The sequence below is a fragment of the Chlorocebus sabaeus genome, chromosome 1, assembly GCF_047675955.1.
Source record: "Chlorocebus sabaeus isolate Y175 chromosome 1, mChlSab1.0.hap1, whole genome shotgun sequence".
In the NCBI taxonomy this organism is placed as follows: Eukaryota; Metazoa; Chordata; class Mammalia; order Primates; family Cercopithecidae; genus Chlorocebus; species Chlorocebus sabaeus.
Window position 1 is genome coordinate 76981758 of NC_132904.1, and position 18927 is coordinate 77000684.

An 18927-nucleotide genomic window follows, 5' to 3' on the forward strand; every position below is an offset into this window, starting at 1 on the left:
TGTAGTCTCAGCTATGCAGGAGGTTGAGGCAGGAAAATTGCTTGAATCCAGGAGGCCGAAGATTGCAGTGAGCTGAGACTGTGCCACTGCACTCCAGCCTGGGCAAGAGAGGGAGGCTCTGTCTCAATCAATCAATCTTGGCGCCCAAAACCCTCGCGGGTATGTCTGCCTAAATTTACTCACTGTCATGGGAACAGTACCGGCAAAACCTGCCTCCCATCAGTTCCCTCCCAGGACATCTGGGGATTATGGAAACTACAATTCAAGATGAGGTTTGGGTGGGGACACAGCCAAACCATATCACATCATATATCTCAACAGATTTGTATCTACCGATCTGTGCCTTAGTTTGATGGGGTCAATCTCTAGTGACGAATAATATAAAAATACTACTTCGAAAACCTAATCAGAATATCTGACATATGAATATTGTTGAAAATGTTGCTTATCATACTACGTATTAGCTTGAAATTTTTCTGGTCACATCATACAATGCATAAATAGTGACACTGCTTCTGAGTATCTCTTCTATTTTTATTTTATGGGCACTAGAAACTCTGTGGTTCCCTTTTTGTACCAGCTGCTGAAAACTTACAATCAAACTTGTGGCCCAATTAAAGAAATTACACAGGACTAAAATAGAATTTTTATATAATAATATTATACATGGCTTCACAGTTTCATTCTAATCCTTATTTTCCTTTGCCCCCCACCCCGTCTATTTTTCAGTATAAATATTTTAAATTGTTGTATATTTTTAGGAAAGATGCCTTGCATGATGGCTGGAACAAGCTGGGGAATAAATATTATATAAATAGTATGCTAGTTACTTATGAATGTGCTTGAATAAAGTCATATTGGCAGTCTTCATTCCGGCCCCTAGAATTAATGGCTCATCCACACACACACACACAGTACACACACACACACACACACACATTGCTGAGTCCCAAGCAAAAGGCAGTCCGTGGATTTCCTATGACATCTCTAAGGGAACTAACCACTGTAAAGAGGCTTGGCGCCCAAAACCCTCGCGGTATGTCTGCCTAAATTCTCTTCTAAACCATCACTGCAGGAAACACTTTTTGACCAACACATTCCTTCTTCCTGCTACAGATAAAGTTGGATTTCCTTTGAGATAGCTTTCTACCCTACAAAAAGGCTCTAGATTGCTTTTTTTTTTTTTTTTTTTTTTGAGATGGAGTCTGGCTCTGTCACCCTGGCTGGAGTGCAGTGGCACTATCTCGGCTCACTGCAAGCTCTGCCTCCTGGGTTCATGCCATTCTCCTACCTCAGCCTCCCGAGTAGCTGGGACTACAGGCACCCACTACCCTGCCTGGTTAATTTTTTTGTATTTTTAGTACAGAAGGGGTTTCACAGTGTTAGCCAGGATGGTCTTGATCTCCTGACCTCATGATACACCCGCCTTGGCTTCCCAAAGTGCTGGGATTACAGGCGTCAGCCACTGCACCTAGCCTAGATTGCATTTAAACTGTTACTGGATTCTGTTTATATGTTTATCTCCACTACTAGACTACGGAATCCCTTCGACTGGTCTTATTCTTTTCATATCCACAATACCTCAAACATAACAGGTATTCCATAAGTGAAATTTGGAATCAGAAATTATTAATTTAAATTAGGTAGAAAAACCAAAGTCCTGAAAGGATTTAAAATTAGAAATGTCATTTCTAGTATCCTAATATAAGTAAATTATTTCCATGGATTAATACAAATTTTTCTACAATCTGTTTTTTTAGATGTAGAGATGAAAGCATCACTAATCAACAGTGTTCCTATTATAAGAGCATTCCCAGATACGTCCAACATTTTGCTGATGGGACAGACATTTAGAACTTTGGATTTAGAATATAAGTTTTTCGTACTCAAACATTAACTTAGAGGCAGCCTGAAATAGAGGTTAAGCTGGGGTTTGATCTCTGCCTTTATTTTTTGTAATCTCTTTGCCTTGAGGAAAATTGCTCGAGCTCTCTGATCTTCGGTTTCTCAGATGTAAAACACAGCCATACTACCTGCCTCATGGGGTTGTAAGGATCAAAAGAAATCATGCCATAAAGACTTCCACTCAATGCAGAGGCAAAATAAGGGCTCAATAAATGGTAGCAATTATAGTACCTGTGCATGCAAAGCACTGTTCTAGGCACGAGGATACAAAAGTGAGTAAGACATGCTCCCTTGTCCTCGAAGAAATTACAGGTTATTGGTGAAAACTGCATAAGTAGGCTTTCACTGGATCACGATAAGTGAATTGCAGAACTGTGGATATAGTATTGTGAGAACGGAGAGTAGTGGCACGTAGTCCCTTAACCCTGCATCGCGCTGTGTGCTTTAATAATGGCAGAATAATAATTGGAGACATTTAAGAATGTATTCTTCTTCCCTGTAACAATGTATAATCCTGATGTGACAATGAGGCTACCATTAAGCTAAACAATAATTAAAAAGAGAAATTATCAGAGGACTTCTAAAATTGAAAGCCTTTATATGGATATAAGAGGAGGGGGGAAGATCTCAAAGGGAGATGCACCAGCAAAGTTATGTCTTTCCTTTCCTCCCCAGTTTCAGATGGAAAATCCCTTCCAAGTTAGCTTAAGGGAACAGAGTTGAAGGGGACACAAGAGAGTTGCTTAGTTGATCTGTCTGTGTGCCTCAACCACTGTGAGCTCAAGGACAGATGGTGAGGGAAGGGTGAAGGTATGCGAGAGGATTTCCTTTGGCATTTCGGGGATCAGAAAGAAGAGAGGACATGGGCCTCTTTTAGTCTTTTTTTGGACCTCTAAGAGGTGAATGGCAGTGAGGAAGCTTAGAATGATGAGTCACTGCTTATAGCCTGGACTTTTCTGTAGCAAGTGTGTGACTGAATGACACAGAGAGATTAACTTTGATAATCATGGCAAGACAGGGGCAAGGAAATGTATATCAAAAAGACAAAGTGTGGTTAATTCCCACTAGGGCTTAGGGGAGGGCACCAAGACATCTCCATGTGGGACCAGTGACACGGGGAACTTATGGGTGCCTGAAGCTTGCGCATTTGTTATTTCAGCATGCTCCTTACATGACTATGCAGTAGATTGCATTGGCAGTGAAGACCAGTATGACATCAAGGCAGACGAAGTTCCTGCATAGAGGGGCTCCTCCTCAAGGAAACTGTGCTGGCAGGAGAGTAAGCTCTCTGGAGCTTGCAATCAACCCTAGGGAGAAGCAAGAGGTAAACTCTCCAGGAGAGGAATCTAAACAGAACGTGATTGAATTACACATCTTATAGACAAAGAACCAGTGCATTGCGCTGAAGCTGATTCTATCTGAAAGTGACCAGATTTAGTTTCTGCAGATTTAGTATCAAAACGCTGCAATGCACTTTAGAAAAATAGTTACATTTTCACCTTATGGGAATCTATGTTTGTGAAATTTATACCTGCTACTTAGCATCTGCCTCTTTTGTGATTCTCTGGCAGGTCAAGAGCCAAAGGGAAAAAATAAAAAGCATAATAAGGTCCATGTAGACCCATACGTGCTGTCTTGTTCAGGTATCTTGATGCCATGCATAGGGCCCACAGCGGTGTGGCTGCTGCATTTCTGATAGATTTGTGACATGTATTTGTAACTGAAATGACTAATGATTATAAAGATCATAAACATACACTACGGAGACGAATTCTGTTTTTGTCATCCTGGACTGTTTCAGAAAACATTCACCAGGCTATGGTTTCCAGTTTTGATGTACAGAATAAATTATGTTCCTAGGATCAAGATACTTCTGTGGCCTTGCTCTGGATAGTCCATGCACAATTTCTGGTCCAGAAGCTGTAGCCTTATATTTACATCAATGCAAAAGCATATTGGAAGACTAAGTGAGAATGTGAAGAGGGTAAAGAGACACTTGGGTGCCCTTAAAATAGGAACATGTAAATCTTTCTGAAACTCTAGCACTTTATAAACTACCTTAAGTTACCAATTACTTGTTTAAAACAAAAACAAAAACCTCACAGCATGTGTGTGCACAGAACGTCTGCTCCAGCCTGTGACATCCTGTGAGGTTAGAGGTCCCGCCTCATCTAGTTTTGTATCCACAGTGCCCCCCAAAATGCTGGTGTATATAGAAGAGATTCAGTAAACATTTAATTCAAGTCCATTTGCAATATTAGAACCCTTGGAAACTTTTTTTAATTAAAAAAAAAAAATTCCTCTGAAATTCTATGCCCAGAATGTGTGAGTGCTAAAATAATTGAAAAGTTCGTCAGGAGGATTGGAAGAGAATGCATTTTATAACAGACTAGTCTGTCACAATACAGTTTTACATATTCATATGCATATACATTTACAAGCATCTATTTTCATATGACACATTTTATTTTCCCTTTTGTGCCTACCAGTAAACTTTTTTGTCCCAATATAATGTTATTAAATGTTTTATTTTGTCAAGAATGATTTCTTGCGATTCTTTCAATAATTATAATACTTACAGATTTCAATATAATAAAATCCCTTATCCACAGATAAGGATGCTGAGATTCACAGGAATTAAGAGACTTTCTCAAGGCATCATCTGTCATAGACACTTTGCGGAGGATTGTCAGATCATCAATTGTAAATACTGCTTAAAGATCAGCCAAATAAATTTCAATGGGAGATAGTAACAAATATTGCTCTGTCATGCATTGAATCAGGAGTCACTAATCATACTAAACTATATATATAAATAGATTATATTACTAGAACACAAAGGAGTTCTGCAAACTCCTTTGCAGTTTCTCCAAATAATTTGGAGAAATATTAAAAGAAAAATAAATAGATTTGAAAAAGAGGATTTAGTCTTATTTAAGCCAAAAAAAAAGCTTAAATCCATCTACCACATAAGCAAATCCCTACACATTAAAGTCACACTATCATAGCTTTCTACAACAAGAATATATGAGTCAAAGGAGAGAGGTGTCATATGTTCAAATATGTTCGCCTTTTTCTCTAAGTAGAGACATTCCCTTCTATGTGCTTATCACTTTTCTGTGCCTTTGACACTGCATAAAATATTTGGTTAATAGTTCCTTCACAATCTGTTAGGTTCCTCTCTTAATCAGCTGCATTATAGTGTAGCCAAGTTTCTGTCTATATATATATAGAGTCAGAAACTTGGCTACACTATAATGTATTGCATGTTGTATTGGATGCCAATCAAGTGTCAAGAATATATTCTTGACACTTGATTGGCATCCAATACAATTTTTTTTCTGGCTTATCTGCCATTACTTGTGTCCCCGAGATCTGTCACGTTTCAACCCTAGCATATCACATAACACACTGTATTATAAGCATTTAGTTATTTTTATGTTTATCTACTACAATGTAAGTTCCCTGATGGCAAAAACTCTATCAAACTGGCTTCTTAAGGTGCCTCATATACACGGTAGGTATTCAAGTATATGTTGATCAAGTCAATGAGCAAGAGAAATAACGTTAAGTGCTTGATATTGAGTGAGAAAACTTTATTATAGGGCCTAGGAAGCTAATCTACACAGATTTAATCAACTGTTAATCCCCATGAGAGGGAGCATGAACTATAGTCAGTATCATGATCCACATCAGATTTGCCCCACATGCACCATCTCCATCTGCTCCCCAGTATACGTGCTCCAAAAGAGAGAGAATACAATAGGCAAAATTCCCCTACCCCTACCAAGACATTTACAACCTAATTACTAGAACTCATGAATATTTTATGTTACATGACAAAAAGGGACTTTACAAATCTAATTATGGTTATGGTAGACCTAAAAATGGGGAGAACATCCTGGATTATTCAAGTGATCCCAAAGGAAACAAATGAGCCTCAAAAGGAGAGAATTATCTCTGGCTGGAAGCATAAGAGATGTGGCAGAATGAATATCAGACAGTCTTCAAGTATGAGAAAAATCAGACATACCCTTGCTGAGTCTGAGATGCAGAGGCCTATGGACAAGAACCAGAGGGTGGTTTCTAGAAGCTAAGATCAGCCCCTAGCTGATAGCAAGGAAGGGGAAACCTCAGTCCTACACCAGAAAGCAAGTAGATTCTGCCAAAATCCTGCATGATCCTGAAAGAAGATGCTCTCGTAGGGCCATCAGATAATATCCCAGGCCAGTCAACACCTTGATTTTGGCTTTTAGAGACCTAGAGCAGAAAAACCAGCTGAGCCCATCTGGAATCCTGACCCATGAAAACTATGAGAAAATAAATATTAGCTGTTTAAATCACTATGTATATAGTGATTTATTATTGCCACAATAGAAAACCAATACAGAGGGTTCCCGAAAGTGATTCCTACAAAGGATTTAGGAATCTATAGCATGGTCACATCTATGCAGGGGAGAGGTTCATGTCCACAAAGGTTGAAAAACATTTATTTTTATGACATTTATCTCCACGAAGAAAGCAAAACATTTATTTGAAGATTTTTCAGTGTTGTAAGTATTAAGGGATCCTGGGTAGACACAATAGCCCTTTCCCCACATTAGGTAAAATAAGAGATGAAAAAGACCTTTTAAGGTCAAGTGGGCTGTTTCTTAAGAATGGAGTTATTAGGTAGTCTTGAACAGTGATGTTTTTAAGGAGAAATACATTTCAGAAGGTTTGAGTCAGAGAAACTCCCATCTCGGACTCATCCTGGTCCTCTCTTCTGACTGTAGCTTTTTCATGTATGCATTGATTCAGAAATGCATGAAATCATGCATTAAGACTTTCATTTATTCATTTGTCCATTAATGCAAGGTACTATGCTTAGTAAGGGAGAGACAAGATTAAATTACATGTAGTCTTAACCCTCCATAAGCTTACAATGAGGAGAGATATATATAAAATGATAACAAGCAGATATAAAGTGATAATCCTTACATACCATAAGCTTGCCACTTTACCAAAAATGATCCACCCCATGCCTAGCACAGGCCTCTGTTTTAAACTCACCCTATCCCCTGCCATTCCATTCTGTATCTGCAGAGTCACTGAAATTGCAATCTCTCTCTCTCTCATCTTATGTTTATTATTGAAATCAGGACCCATTTAAATACACATCTCTGTCTTGTCCTCATTCTATGAAGAGCACTTTTGTTTTCTGGTCTGTCTGCCTAACTTGGGTCTCAGGATCTTACATGGAGAGCCAAAGTGCTTGAAAAATGAAATTACATATGGTAGGCAGAATCATAAAATGACCTCCTCAACTTAATTGCTAGTACAGAATATCATGAAATACTATATCCTGATTATAAGTGCCTTTATCATCTCATAGACAACTTTTGTTTGAACTAGCCAAATTGATCTTCTAAGCCCCATTACCCAGAGTAGCTCCCTCCTGACAATCCCATTTTCCCCAGTGGTGTCCTATGTGGTCAACTTGACACTAGGGAATCAGAACAAAGTCAGAAAATCAGACAAGGAACTCAAATTAGCACTACTATGGAGGGATGAAAGTTGAGTGCTAAACATTCTAGGACTGGCTCTAATACCAGACTGCTCACAGTGTAGGGTAACCAATCATCATGATTACCTGGGACCATTCTGGTTTTTGCACTGAAAATCCTACATCTCAAGAAACTCATTCCCAGGATGTTAGAAGCCACAGCATTCACAGATGGACGCAGAAGGGCAGCGGAAAAGCATAAAACACATATGGTAGCAAAAAGGAGGTGGAGGGAGCTGAAAGCAACACACTTTTGGGTGTCAAATGGATATGGCATAGATTATCTTTCATATTTTTCCCTCTAACTATTGATAGTGGCAACCATAATTTGCAGTTGACATTATTGCATTGCTCTGGGTATGTGACTTTAGTGTGCAATGAAAATGCATCATAATCATGAATGACAGTCCGTCTCTGATTGACTGAAAGAATGACTCATAGCTGAGCATCAAGATAGTCTTAGTTTAATGTTTAGATTATGTTTTCTAAGTATTCAAATAATAAAAATAAAAATGATTACAATAGTAGCACCTGTACATTCAGATATCAATAAAAAAGAAAATTAAACCAAAGTGATCTTTTTATGATTGGAGGAAGGACATATACAACCAAATTAGGGAGGTAAATTATCTAAAGAGAGCATACAGCCAGGCATGGTGGCTCATGCTTGTAATTCCAACACTTTGGGAGACTGAGGCAGGCAGATCACTTGAGGTCAGGAGTTTGAGACCAACCTGGCCAATGTGGTGAAAAATGAAAAAAATATCTGGGTGTGGTGGCACACACCTGTAATCCTAGCTACTCAGGAGGCTGAGGCAGAAGAATTGCTTGAACCTGGGAGGCAGGGGTGGCAGTAAGCCAAGGTCATGTTACTACACTCCAGCCTGGGTGACAGTGTAAGACTGAATCTCAAAAAAAATAAAAAAATAAAAAAATAAGGGAGTGTCCTGTACATACACAATATACAGAAAGGAAAAAAACCAAAACCAAAACAAAAAACACTGGAATTGGGAACGGAAAGAAAGATATGTGAATTTGTGAGACTGAAATTCACAAGCCCAGAATGAGACAGCTAAGTACATCTAAAATAATAAAAAGGTTTTAAATCTCCCCCAAAGACACCAGTGCCCACTAGAAAACAGCAGTTGTTGAAATAGTTTGGGAATATCATATGAACGAACACACATTATCTTCTGGTTCTCTTGATTGCTTTAGTAAAGTTACAGTTCTTGATTTCAGAGACTGCAACTAAATTGACTTGTGGCAAACAAAACGGGACATTTTGACAACAGTTCAGACTGCTTCTCACATAATAGTGCTGTTTTTGTTCCGTCGTACCAATGTTATTTTCTATACTAAAAAAAAAGGTGATACAGTGAACCACAGAAACAATTTGAAGTACTTTGATTTGAAAACTGTAGTTTCAAACTGTTTTCTTAATTTGTATGAACATTTTAATAAAACTGCAGAATAAATAATATGATTAATACCTTGTTTAAATACAAACTAGACTTTGCTGATTCATCTGCATTTTGGGCAAACAGTACGATTATAAATTTTGGAAGATTTCTTCAGCCTGGAAATTTCTTACCAAAGAAAATGAAAAGGTCCGCTAAAAGTCTGGCACACCCTATATCCATGTAGAAGAAGTGTTATGATGTGTTCTCCTGACAAACTGACACTTTCATAAGGAAAGTTTTTGACTTCTCAGTTCCCTCAAGATGTGCAGAAGCACTTAGTGAAATTTTTTACTTTGTAAAATGGAAAGACAAACTCTCTTTAGATATGGGCCTACAAGATGGCTATCATTGTTACCTGCCAAAGAAAAGATGTTAAATGTTGATCTGCTACTATTTTCAAACTTTGGAATAAAAGGAACATTCTTCTCTAATACGGAAATACATCAAGGATAAAAATGGAGAAAGAGGCCGGGCACGGTGACTCACATCTGTAATCCCAGCACTTTGGGAGGCCGAGGTGGGTGGTTCACCTGAAGTCAGGAGTTTGAGACCATCCTGGCCAACATGGTGAAAGTCCATCTCTACTAAAAATACAAAAACTAGCTGGGTGTGGTGGCACGCACCTATAATCCTAGCTACTTGGGAGGCTGAGGCACGAGAATCACTTGAACCCGGGAGGCAGACGTTGCAGTGAGCTGAGATCATGCCACTGCACTCCAGTCTGGGTGACAGAGTGAGACTTTTTCTTTAAAAAAAAAAAAAAAAAAGAGAAAAGGATTGTAGTAAAACAGAAATTTACCTATTGTTTCTCCAAAGCTATCTGATGATCTTTGAAGAAGTGGTAAAGAACATGGAGAAGGATGGACTGGCTGGACCTGAGCTATTTAATGTTATATTAAATTGCAACAAAAATTCATACAGTAAAAAATAAACTCACAGTTTGGAAATAAGATTGCTTTACAAATTAAAAGAAAAAAAAAAAAAGAAGAAGAAGACAAGGAAAGAAAAGATAGAAAGTCACCAGAAAAGGGAAGCCAAGTTAAACAGGAGTTTCTTAGTTTAACTAAAACTGTAACTTACTTAAAATTCAGCCCACTTTCACAAATTCAAATTACTTCAGTGCTTAAAAGCATTTTCCCTGAGAAAGAGAGGTTTACCTTAGGATGACAACCAGTGTGCTTCAGAGTGCTTTAAAATGATGAATATCTTTAGGTGTGGATTGCCTGTATAGTGAATGTATAGATACTAAAGGATCTGATTAATAAACAAGTGATCTATTAAAACATACCTGCAGATACAAAGTGGATTTATTTTTTTTGGAAAGCAGGAAACAAATTCCTATAAGTCTACAAGTCCACTGTTGGTAGTAAGTAAGAATCCTAACTATCCCATGCTCAAATACTTTTTTAGAGAGTATATTTAGCTTGATATCATCACAATAGAATAGCACCAGGTATCACTGAAATGTGGGCTTTATATAAAAGCAGATCTGTAGGATAAAGTAAATTTTACATGGCTACATTTAGTTTTCCACCACATGAAATAAACGTAAGGTGTCCTGAAGGCTGCAGGCAGTTAAGAGAAGTATTATTAGAAAAAGAAACAAAAAGAATAAAAATATCCTACTGTAATATGGGACAGGTAGAAATACGTCATTGTTATTTTTTTCTTGAATATAGGTCATATCTGTTTTAATTAGTGCTATTGTTCCTATGAGTTCTATTAATAATATCTACTTCACAGGACTCTTGAATGCTCTCATATAAAGAATTATTACATTTTTGTACATTTGTGTAATTTTTATATGTATTAATGTAGACAATAAATTATAAAATTCTGACACAGAGTTTAAAAGTGTTAAATTTCTGTACCAAACAACAGAGAGAAACATTATAAAAAATTGCTACAGTTTTCTAGGCAGAGTATTTGGTTAATTAGTCACACTATTAATTACTGCTAAATGCTACTATTAAGTATTTTCATTGCTGTTTTGTTTAAGCAATAGCAGTTATGTAACAGAAAAACTGATATAAAGAGTACAAAATTTTAGATGAAAACTTTACTTTTTCATATTTTTATGTGAAAGTAAGAACACGCACTGTATACATATAATTATGTTTTTAAAATTATCAATATCATTATCACTATGATTTATTTTTTGTCTTATATTACTGTGTCCTTGATTGGCTCTCTAAAAAGTTGGTCACAGTACAGAACAGTCATCTGTGCAGCTTTTAAAAATAAAGATTCTCAGGCCCCACACCTAGTGTAATGGATGGGTAATAAAGGGTAGGGATTTGTATTTTAAAAAGCACCCAAGTAATTCCAATGTATAGCCGAGTTTGGGAAGCACTGTAGTATTTCCCTGGAGGCTGAAGAATTCTTAGAGTTTTATCTCAGATTCAGTAAGTATTTACTCAAATGACAAAATGGCAGCACTATATATGAAATATGAAAATATTAACAATTTGCATTTTATGCCAACTTCCTTAGGGTTAGGGTTTTACCTTTATCTTTGTCTGTCTGGTGACAAGGCAGACAAAGGCTAGATACCATCTTTGGTGAGAAGTAGCTGGCAGGAGGGAGATGGTGGAGGGAGTGGTAGGAACACAGGTGGCCAGCTGCCTGTATGTGGATCCAGACTTTACTATTCACCAGTAACAGGGCTGTGGGCAAATGAATTTTTGTTAACCTTATTTTTCTTAACTATATGATGAAGATAACAGATTGTACTCAAAATGTTACAGTGCCTGTAACTTTAAAACTGTTCCATAAATATAAACTAAATAAAGGAAAAGGACAATTGGAATTCATTTTCTTTATTGTTCAGATTCCAGTCTCCAGATGGAAACCCAGTAGAACTAGGAGTTACTTTTTTAGTGGAAAAATATCTAGATCTGGGATATATAGTGTAGGAAAACAGAAAATATAGCCATTGTATGGCTTCACATTTCTCATTTCTTATTTCACCTTGAACCATCTGAGCCCTGGTTTCAATCACTTTACAATGAAATTTTAATATCTTTTTTTCACAGGACTCCTCTGAATAAAAAAAAAAAATGAAAAAGATTTGAAAAAAGTGCTAATGAATATTAAAATGTTAGGTAAATAGAAAATATTACCTTCTTCATGTGTGAGTTCAAAACTATTCCTTGTATTTGTAGTGCTAACATATATGAATTAGAAATAAAATATAAAGTTGTAAATATGGACTGAAAACAAAGTTTTGCTAGAGATTGGATACTTTTATGAATTTGTTTTATTTTTTGTACAGTGTTTACACTCAGGAGAGAAGAATAGCAGTTGTGATTTTCATATTATTGATATGCTTGATGAAGTCTGATGGAAAAAGAAAGAATTCTGTCACTCTCCTGAGGTCGATGATGTTTTTCTTTCATATTGTAATTCTTGTTTTCCTTCTGTATTTGATTGATAATGTACATTGTACCTTGTACCTCGATAAATATTCCATGCTGACTGAACACTAATGAATCAAGATTGTGAACAGGAACTCACAAATTATAGAACTATCATTTAAGCTCATTCAAATTTCTAAACTTGACAGCAAATACTCACAACTGGGTGAGCAGGGAAACAGTCCAAATTTTACACTACTAGAAAGATAATTAAACTGAGAATCAACATTTGAGGATATTTCTCCCAAACACTCATAGGTCCTTAATTCTGGAGCCCAAGGGAGAAACAGTAGATAGCAGTAGATGTCTTCTTATAAGGGTTGGCAGCCTATTTTCCAAGCCTTACAAAGGTTGAACACTATAATCAAAATGCCTAATGTTATCATCAAAAAACATTTTTTGACCATAGAGTTGATGTTTCTTTACTAAGAAATCTACTAAGGACCTCAGTAAAGGTACAATTGTAAGGCTAGTTGTGCCACATCAGAACACAATCATGCTAGAGAAATCCAACACTCTCCCAGATCTTTGACACATTATATGAGTGGTCTTGGGCTAAAAGCTTATAGGTTTAAAATCTTTTTATACTGTAGAATTATGAAAGAGAAAAATTATTATTATTTTGTAAAATAAAGTTCTTCTGGAAGGCAGCTCCACATAGATGAGATATTTTTATTACATACCTGTTAAATTTCTATAATTGGTGGGTTTTGATGAAGAAACAGTTTAACCTCCATGATAACATTTACTGTGTTTTGCCTCAGAGAAATTGCTACCATTTTTTTCCAAAGTAAATGCGTATGTGTGTGTGTATATACCACATCTCTACTTTTCACAATAAACCTGCATGAGAGATACCATTACCTTTAGAACACAGATAAGAAAACTGATATTCAGGTCATGTGATTATGTGACTTATTCCAGTGCAAATGCAAGTAATATGTGATAAAAACAGAAGTTAAATTCAAGTCTATGTGAACTTCTGGCTAAAATGCTGGCATATAAGCAGTTTTACTTTACTCTCCATCAAAACTCTCCAGGAACATAAAAAGAATAAAATAGAACAGATGCAGTGGCTCACACCTGTAATCCCAACACTTTTGTAGGCCAAGCAGGGAGGACTGCTCGAGGCCAGGAGTTACAGACTAGCCTGGGCAATACATTGAGACCCTGTCTCTACAAAGAATTTAAAAATTAGCTGGACATGGTAGCACTGTAGTCCCAGTTTCCAGGGAGGCAGAGCCAGGAAGATGGCTTGAACCTAGGAGTTTGAGGCTGAAGTGCACTATAATTGCACTACTGCACTCCAGCCTGGGCAAAAGAGCAAGACCTTATCTCAAAAACAAATAAACAAATAAATAAAAACACCAAAAAGATGAAACACAGAGGAAAATACAGCAACACTACTTTGAATAAAAGAAACGATACAATGTCAAATCACAAACACAAAAAGCATTACCTTTCAAATGTCTTGAAATTTGGGCCAATAAGAGGCGGCATCAAACCCTGAAGCATGCCTTCGCAGAACTTCAGCAAGACATAGTTTTTTTATATAATAGGTGTTGCGGTCCTAAAATGCCCATTCAAAAATTATCTGATAAAAGTGGTGAGCTCTAGGGACATGGACGGACCACAGAAAACACAAACAATGCATCTGAAGAGACCGAATTTCATCTAGAATGTCAGGGAGGTAAAGCTGAAGGAAGAGGGCAGCGCGGAGCCTTTTTCTGTGGGCAATTTAGCCTCCTGGCTGAGGGAAATGTGGAGGGGAGGCACAGCCACCATTAAGATGGCAGCTCACCAGGTTGTTCAGGGAGTTGGTTTATGAGGTGAATACTTGCAGATGGTCCAGAGTTTGTTGTTGTTTTGAGTCACTTTTGGCCTATAGGACTCCTCCTTGTAGACAAGGGTAGATATAAACACTATGACTCTCCAGAACTTAGGAGCATTGATGTGTGTCTGAGAAACAGATGGTTTCACTCTGAGTCCCTTTGCTAGTACAATTTAGGCTTCATGGACATAAGGAATGAGTGCCCAGCACTAGAGCCATACCCGATACTTAACTGGTATTGAATAAGCATTTGTAAAACTAAACTGAAAACAAACAACAGAACTCTTCCATTTTAACTGAGAATCCTCAATGATGAAACTGTGAGTTGGCAGTGACTATCAATATACATTTTTGGAAACTTAATACTTATTAGCATTAAACTGGCCCATCATGAGTACTTAATTTACATATTAATGACTGAATAAGGACACTTTGGAAATGCTTAGACATTGTTTTATTCTGATTTCATGTTAACTTTGTTGGATCCTTTCACACTGTACTAAGAATGCCTTTTTTCTCTTATTTAAATGATTTTTATCGTGAGCAAGGTAAACCGAATCAGGGGACTCCAAGCACTAATTGCTTAGTCAAGAGTTATGAAAAAGACCAGAGCATATATACACTAGTTAGTGATAGGCTGAGTACTTACTCTGAGCTTACTACTTGCTGATATAATCTCATGTATTCCTCAAAACAACGTTGCATTGTCATGTTTATTTATCTATCTTACAAACTGAAAATCTCATATGCTGAGTGGCTTGTTTGAGATCACCTAGTTAGTAAATGGCAGTGTTGAGAGTGCTTGGATCACTGAATTCAAAGCCTGCATTCCATACAGGTTAGTGCTTTCCACAATGAATTATCTACAATAGGATAGATACATTTGAATTAATTAAAATGTGGGATGAAGTCAGAAAATAAATACATAAAGTGTAGCAATTATGTTCATTTCTCATGGGTCATTTCCCAAAGAAGAAAATGTCATGAAATTATTTTAAAGCAGAGATCAATAAAATAAGACATTGAAAAAGAAATACCCTTCTTGGATTTTATGTTGCAATCACATTAACATTCTCCCATGAAGAGGAATAAGGAAGATAACAGCTATATCTATTTAAGTTGTAAAAAATTATGTAGTATCCATAAATAATGAAATTGCTTAATAAATCTCCACATTTAATTATCTTTCTCCATTGTATTCAGTTTTCACTTTTGAACTGTATTTCATGAAGCATATAAACATTGGACTTCATCTGAAAGGTCTCTTAAATTAAGCACCAATATCTTGATTCTATCTGAAGACTTAAATGCCACAATCTAAAAGAGAAATACAATAATACGAAATAAACTCTCTTTGCATAGTCATTGAATCATGTTGGAAAAGTAAACAATGCATTTTGATACTTTTTCCCTCAAATATAACTTCGGTCACAGCAGTGACAGGAGAGACAGGACATTTCAATACAATTCCAGATAAGGAGCACCACCCCTTTCCAAATATTCACCTCTAATAGTCATTTTTATTATCCAATCTGACAGCACAGGCACACGAAGTTCAGAAATTTCTTATTCACAGCTAGTTTAATCTAACCTTTGATATGACTGAATGAGCTGTGTAACAATATTGAACAACAAGAAAAATCAACCAAAAGCAAAGAGACCTAAAGTTTATTTAGACCATATGTCTTTTCTGTTGATAAATAGTTTGTTTCCATATGGCACTATTAATCATTTATTGATTCATGTAGAAAATATCTATTGAATGTCCAGTGCATTCAGATACTAGAAAAACAATAAAAACACAAGTTGCCTCCCTGTATTTAGCATACAGTTGTAGTGGAAAAATAATTGTCAAATACTAATTTTTATACTGATAATTTCTTCCCCTTTTCATCACCATCCTCAATGTAAGTGGTTAGCACACTCTGGGTTTATTACACATGTAGAAGCGTATCACCAGGCCAAAAACTGGCTATCCATGGGTTTCAAAACTTTTTTTTTTGAGATGTAGTTTCACTCTTCTTGACCAGGCTGGAGTGCAATGGCACTATCTCGGCTCTCTGCAAGCTCCACCTCCCAGGTTCAAGAGATTCTCCTGCCTCAGCCTCCCAAGTAGCTGGGATTACAGGCACCTGCCACCATATCCAGCTAATTCTGTATTTTTAGTAGAGAAGGGGTTTCTCCATCCTGGTCAGACTGATCTCTAACTCCTGACCTCAGGTGATCCACCCACCTCGGCCTCCCAAAATGCTGGGATTACAGCATGAGCCACTGTGTCCAGCGAGGTTTCAAAACTTCTAAATCCCAGAGAGGAAGATGAAGGCCTACCTCTTGCTGTCCCCACTCCTCCTCCTGTAGAATCTGGCAAGACACCACTATCTTTTGCCCAGAGCCTCCCTAACTAGTATCCCTGTCTCTATCCTTGTTGCTTAAAAGTATGTTCTCCATATGTGGGTAATCCTTATAAAACTTAAACCATACAATGTCACGCCTTTGTTCAAACCCCTCCAGTTTCTTCCCATCAACACGGAGTAAAATCCAAAGAACGTGTAATGGCTGACAATGATCTCTAAACTCGCCCTCTTCCCTCTTTCCTCTCTGAACTCATGTGCATTTCTTCACTGCCTCTGGGTTACTGAAAGAAGGTTACAATATGACAAGCCATTTTCAGAAAAAGTAAAGATCAAGGAGGAAACACTTTTCTCTGTGGCCATATTCTATAAAACACCTTCTTCAGTGGCTGATAAGCAATTTTAAGTATCTTGGCAAGAAAGAAGACAAGAGGGTATTTTTAGCTTTTCCTAATTCTAATCTGTGAATATTGTCTCTGACAGACAAGGCAAAGAAAACTGAACTTTTAGGATGAGAATGCATTCCTTGATTTAGAGATTAGTTAAGATTTAGGCTCTGTATAGACTGTTCCCAACCCTTGTTTTTTATATGGTATTTGTGAAATGTGCTTTTCTTCTTAGCCCTAAGTAATAAAAGATAGTCCTAGTGTCATACTGGCCCTGACGTGTTCTTTCTCAATTATCATTCAAGCTACCCTAACATGTATTGGCTGATACACACCATGTGTTAAGTAGAATGCTAGACACTGGGTACAGAAAAATGAATAAGGGAAAACCTCCACCTCTAACGGGCACATGCATTCTACTGGCAGAGATAGAGCCTGTGGCATCACCACTGCCTTTGGTTACAAAGCATTATGAAAATATCAGGGCCTAGAAATTAAACTTAAGCATGTGTATTCTTAAACAACTCACTTGACTTCTCTTAGCTTTAGTTTCATCATTCACCAAAGGCTATGTGAGGATTTTATGATTAGTTTTACATAGTGATCCTAGTTTACTGGTTGCACATCATAAGTACTCAAGAAGAGGTAGTAATTTTTCAAACAGATGAGAAGTGTTTCATTGTATTTCTATGACTTCAGACTCCTACGCAGACCCAGCCTACACATGGATAATTTACTCAGAAATGATCAGTTTGGAAGCAAATTAAGGCTGAGGTGGGGCTATGGCAGTGATGGGAGTCAGGAAGTAAACAGGAAGAGCACATGTCCATACAAATTCTAGATCAACTTTTGTGTTTTTGGAGAATGGCTTTATTTTCATCTTTTTAATGGTCTTTTAATATGTATGAAGGTTAGTAAGCAAATCAATTGATCTTAGCCATTATGACAGAACCAAGTGATATGGTTTGGCTGTGTCCCCACCCAAATCTCACCTTGAATTGTAGCTCCCATAATCCCCACAGGTGGTAGGAGGGACCTAGTGGGAGGGAATGAAATCATGGGGGTGGGTTTTCTGTACTGTTCTCATGATACTGAGTGTGTACCAAGAGATTTGATGGTTTTATAAAGGGGAGTTTCCCTGCACAGGCTCTCTTGCTTGCCACCATGAAAGATGTTTCTTGCTTCCCCTTTGCCTTCTGCCATGATTGCGAGGCCTCCCCAGCCATGTGGGATTGTGAGTCCATTAAACCCTCTTTCCTTTATAAATTACCCAGTCTCAAGTATGTCTTTATTAGCAGCATGAGAAAAGACTAATATAGTACATTGGTACTGGGTAGTGGGGTGCCACTGTAAAGATATCCAAAATTGTGTAAGTGACTTTGGAACTGGGTAACAGGCAGAGGTTGGAACAGTTTGGAGGGCCTGGAAAAAGACAGGAAGATGTGGGAAAGTCTGGAACTTCCTAGAGACTTGTTGAATGGCGTTGACCAAAATCCTAATAGTGATATGAACAATAAAGTCCAGACTGAGGTAGTATCAGAAGGAGATGATGAACTTTTAGGGAACTGGAGTAAAGGTCACTCTTGCTATGCAAAGAGACTGGTGGCATTTTGCCCCTGTCCTAGAGATCTGTGGAACTTTGAACTTGAAAGAGATAATTTAGGGTATCTAGTGGAAGAAATTTCTAAGTAGCAAAGCATTCAAGAAGAAGCAGAGCATAAAAGTTCAGAAAACTTGCAGACTGAGATGTGATAGAAAAGGAAACCTCATTTTCTGGAGAGAAATTCAAGCTGGCTGCAGTAATTTGCGTAATTAAAGAGAAGCCAAATGTTAATCACCAAGACAAAGGGGAATATGTCTCTGGGGCATGCCAGAGACCTTCATGGCAGCCCCTCCCAACACAGGCCTGGAAGTCTAGGAGGAAAAAATGGTTTCCTGGGCCAGGTCCAGGCCCCCCACTGCTCTATACGGCTTTGGGACATGGTGCCCTACATCCCAGCTGCTTCAGCTCCAGCCATGGCTAAAAGGGTCCA

At 37.5% G+C, this 18927-nt stretch overlaps 1 protein-coding gene across 3 annotated transcripts in view; it reads right to left on the reverse strand.

Moving 5' to 3' along the window:
* TENM4 (teneurin transmembrane protein 4) overlaps positions 1-18927 on the reverse strand; it is a 3083677-nt gene that overhangs the window by 1780934 nt on the left and 1283816 nt on the right. The window lies entirely within an intron of this gene.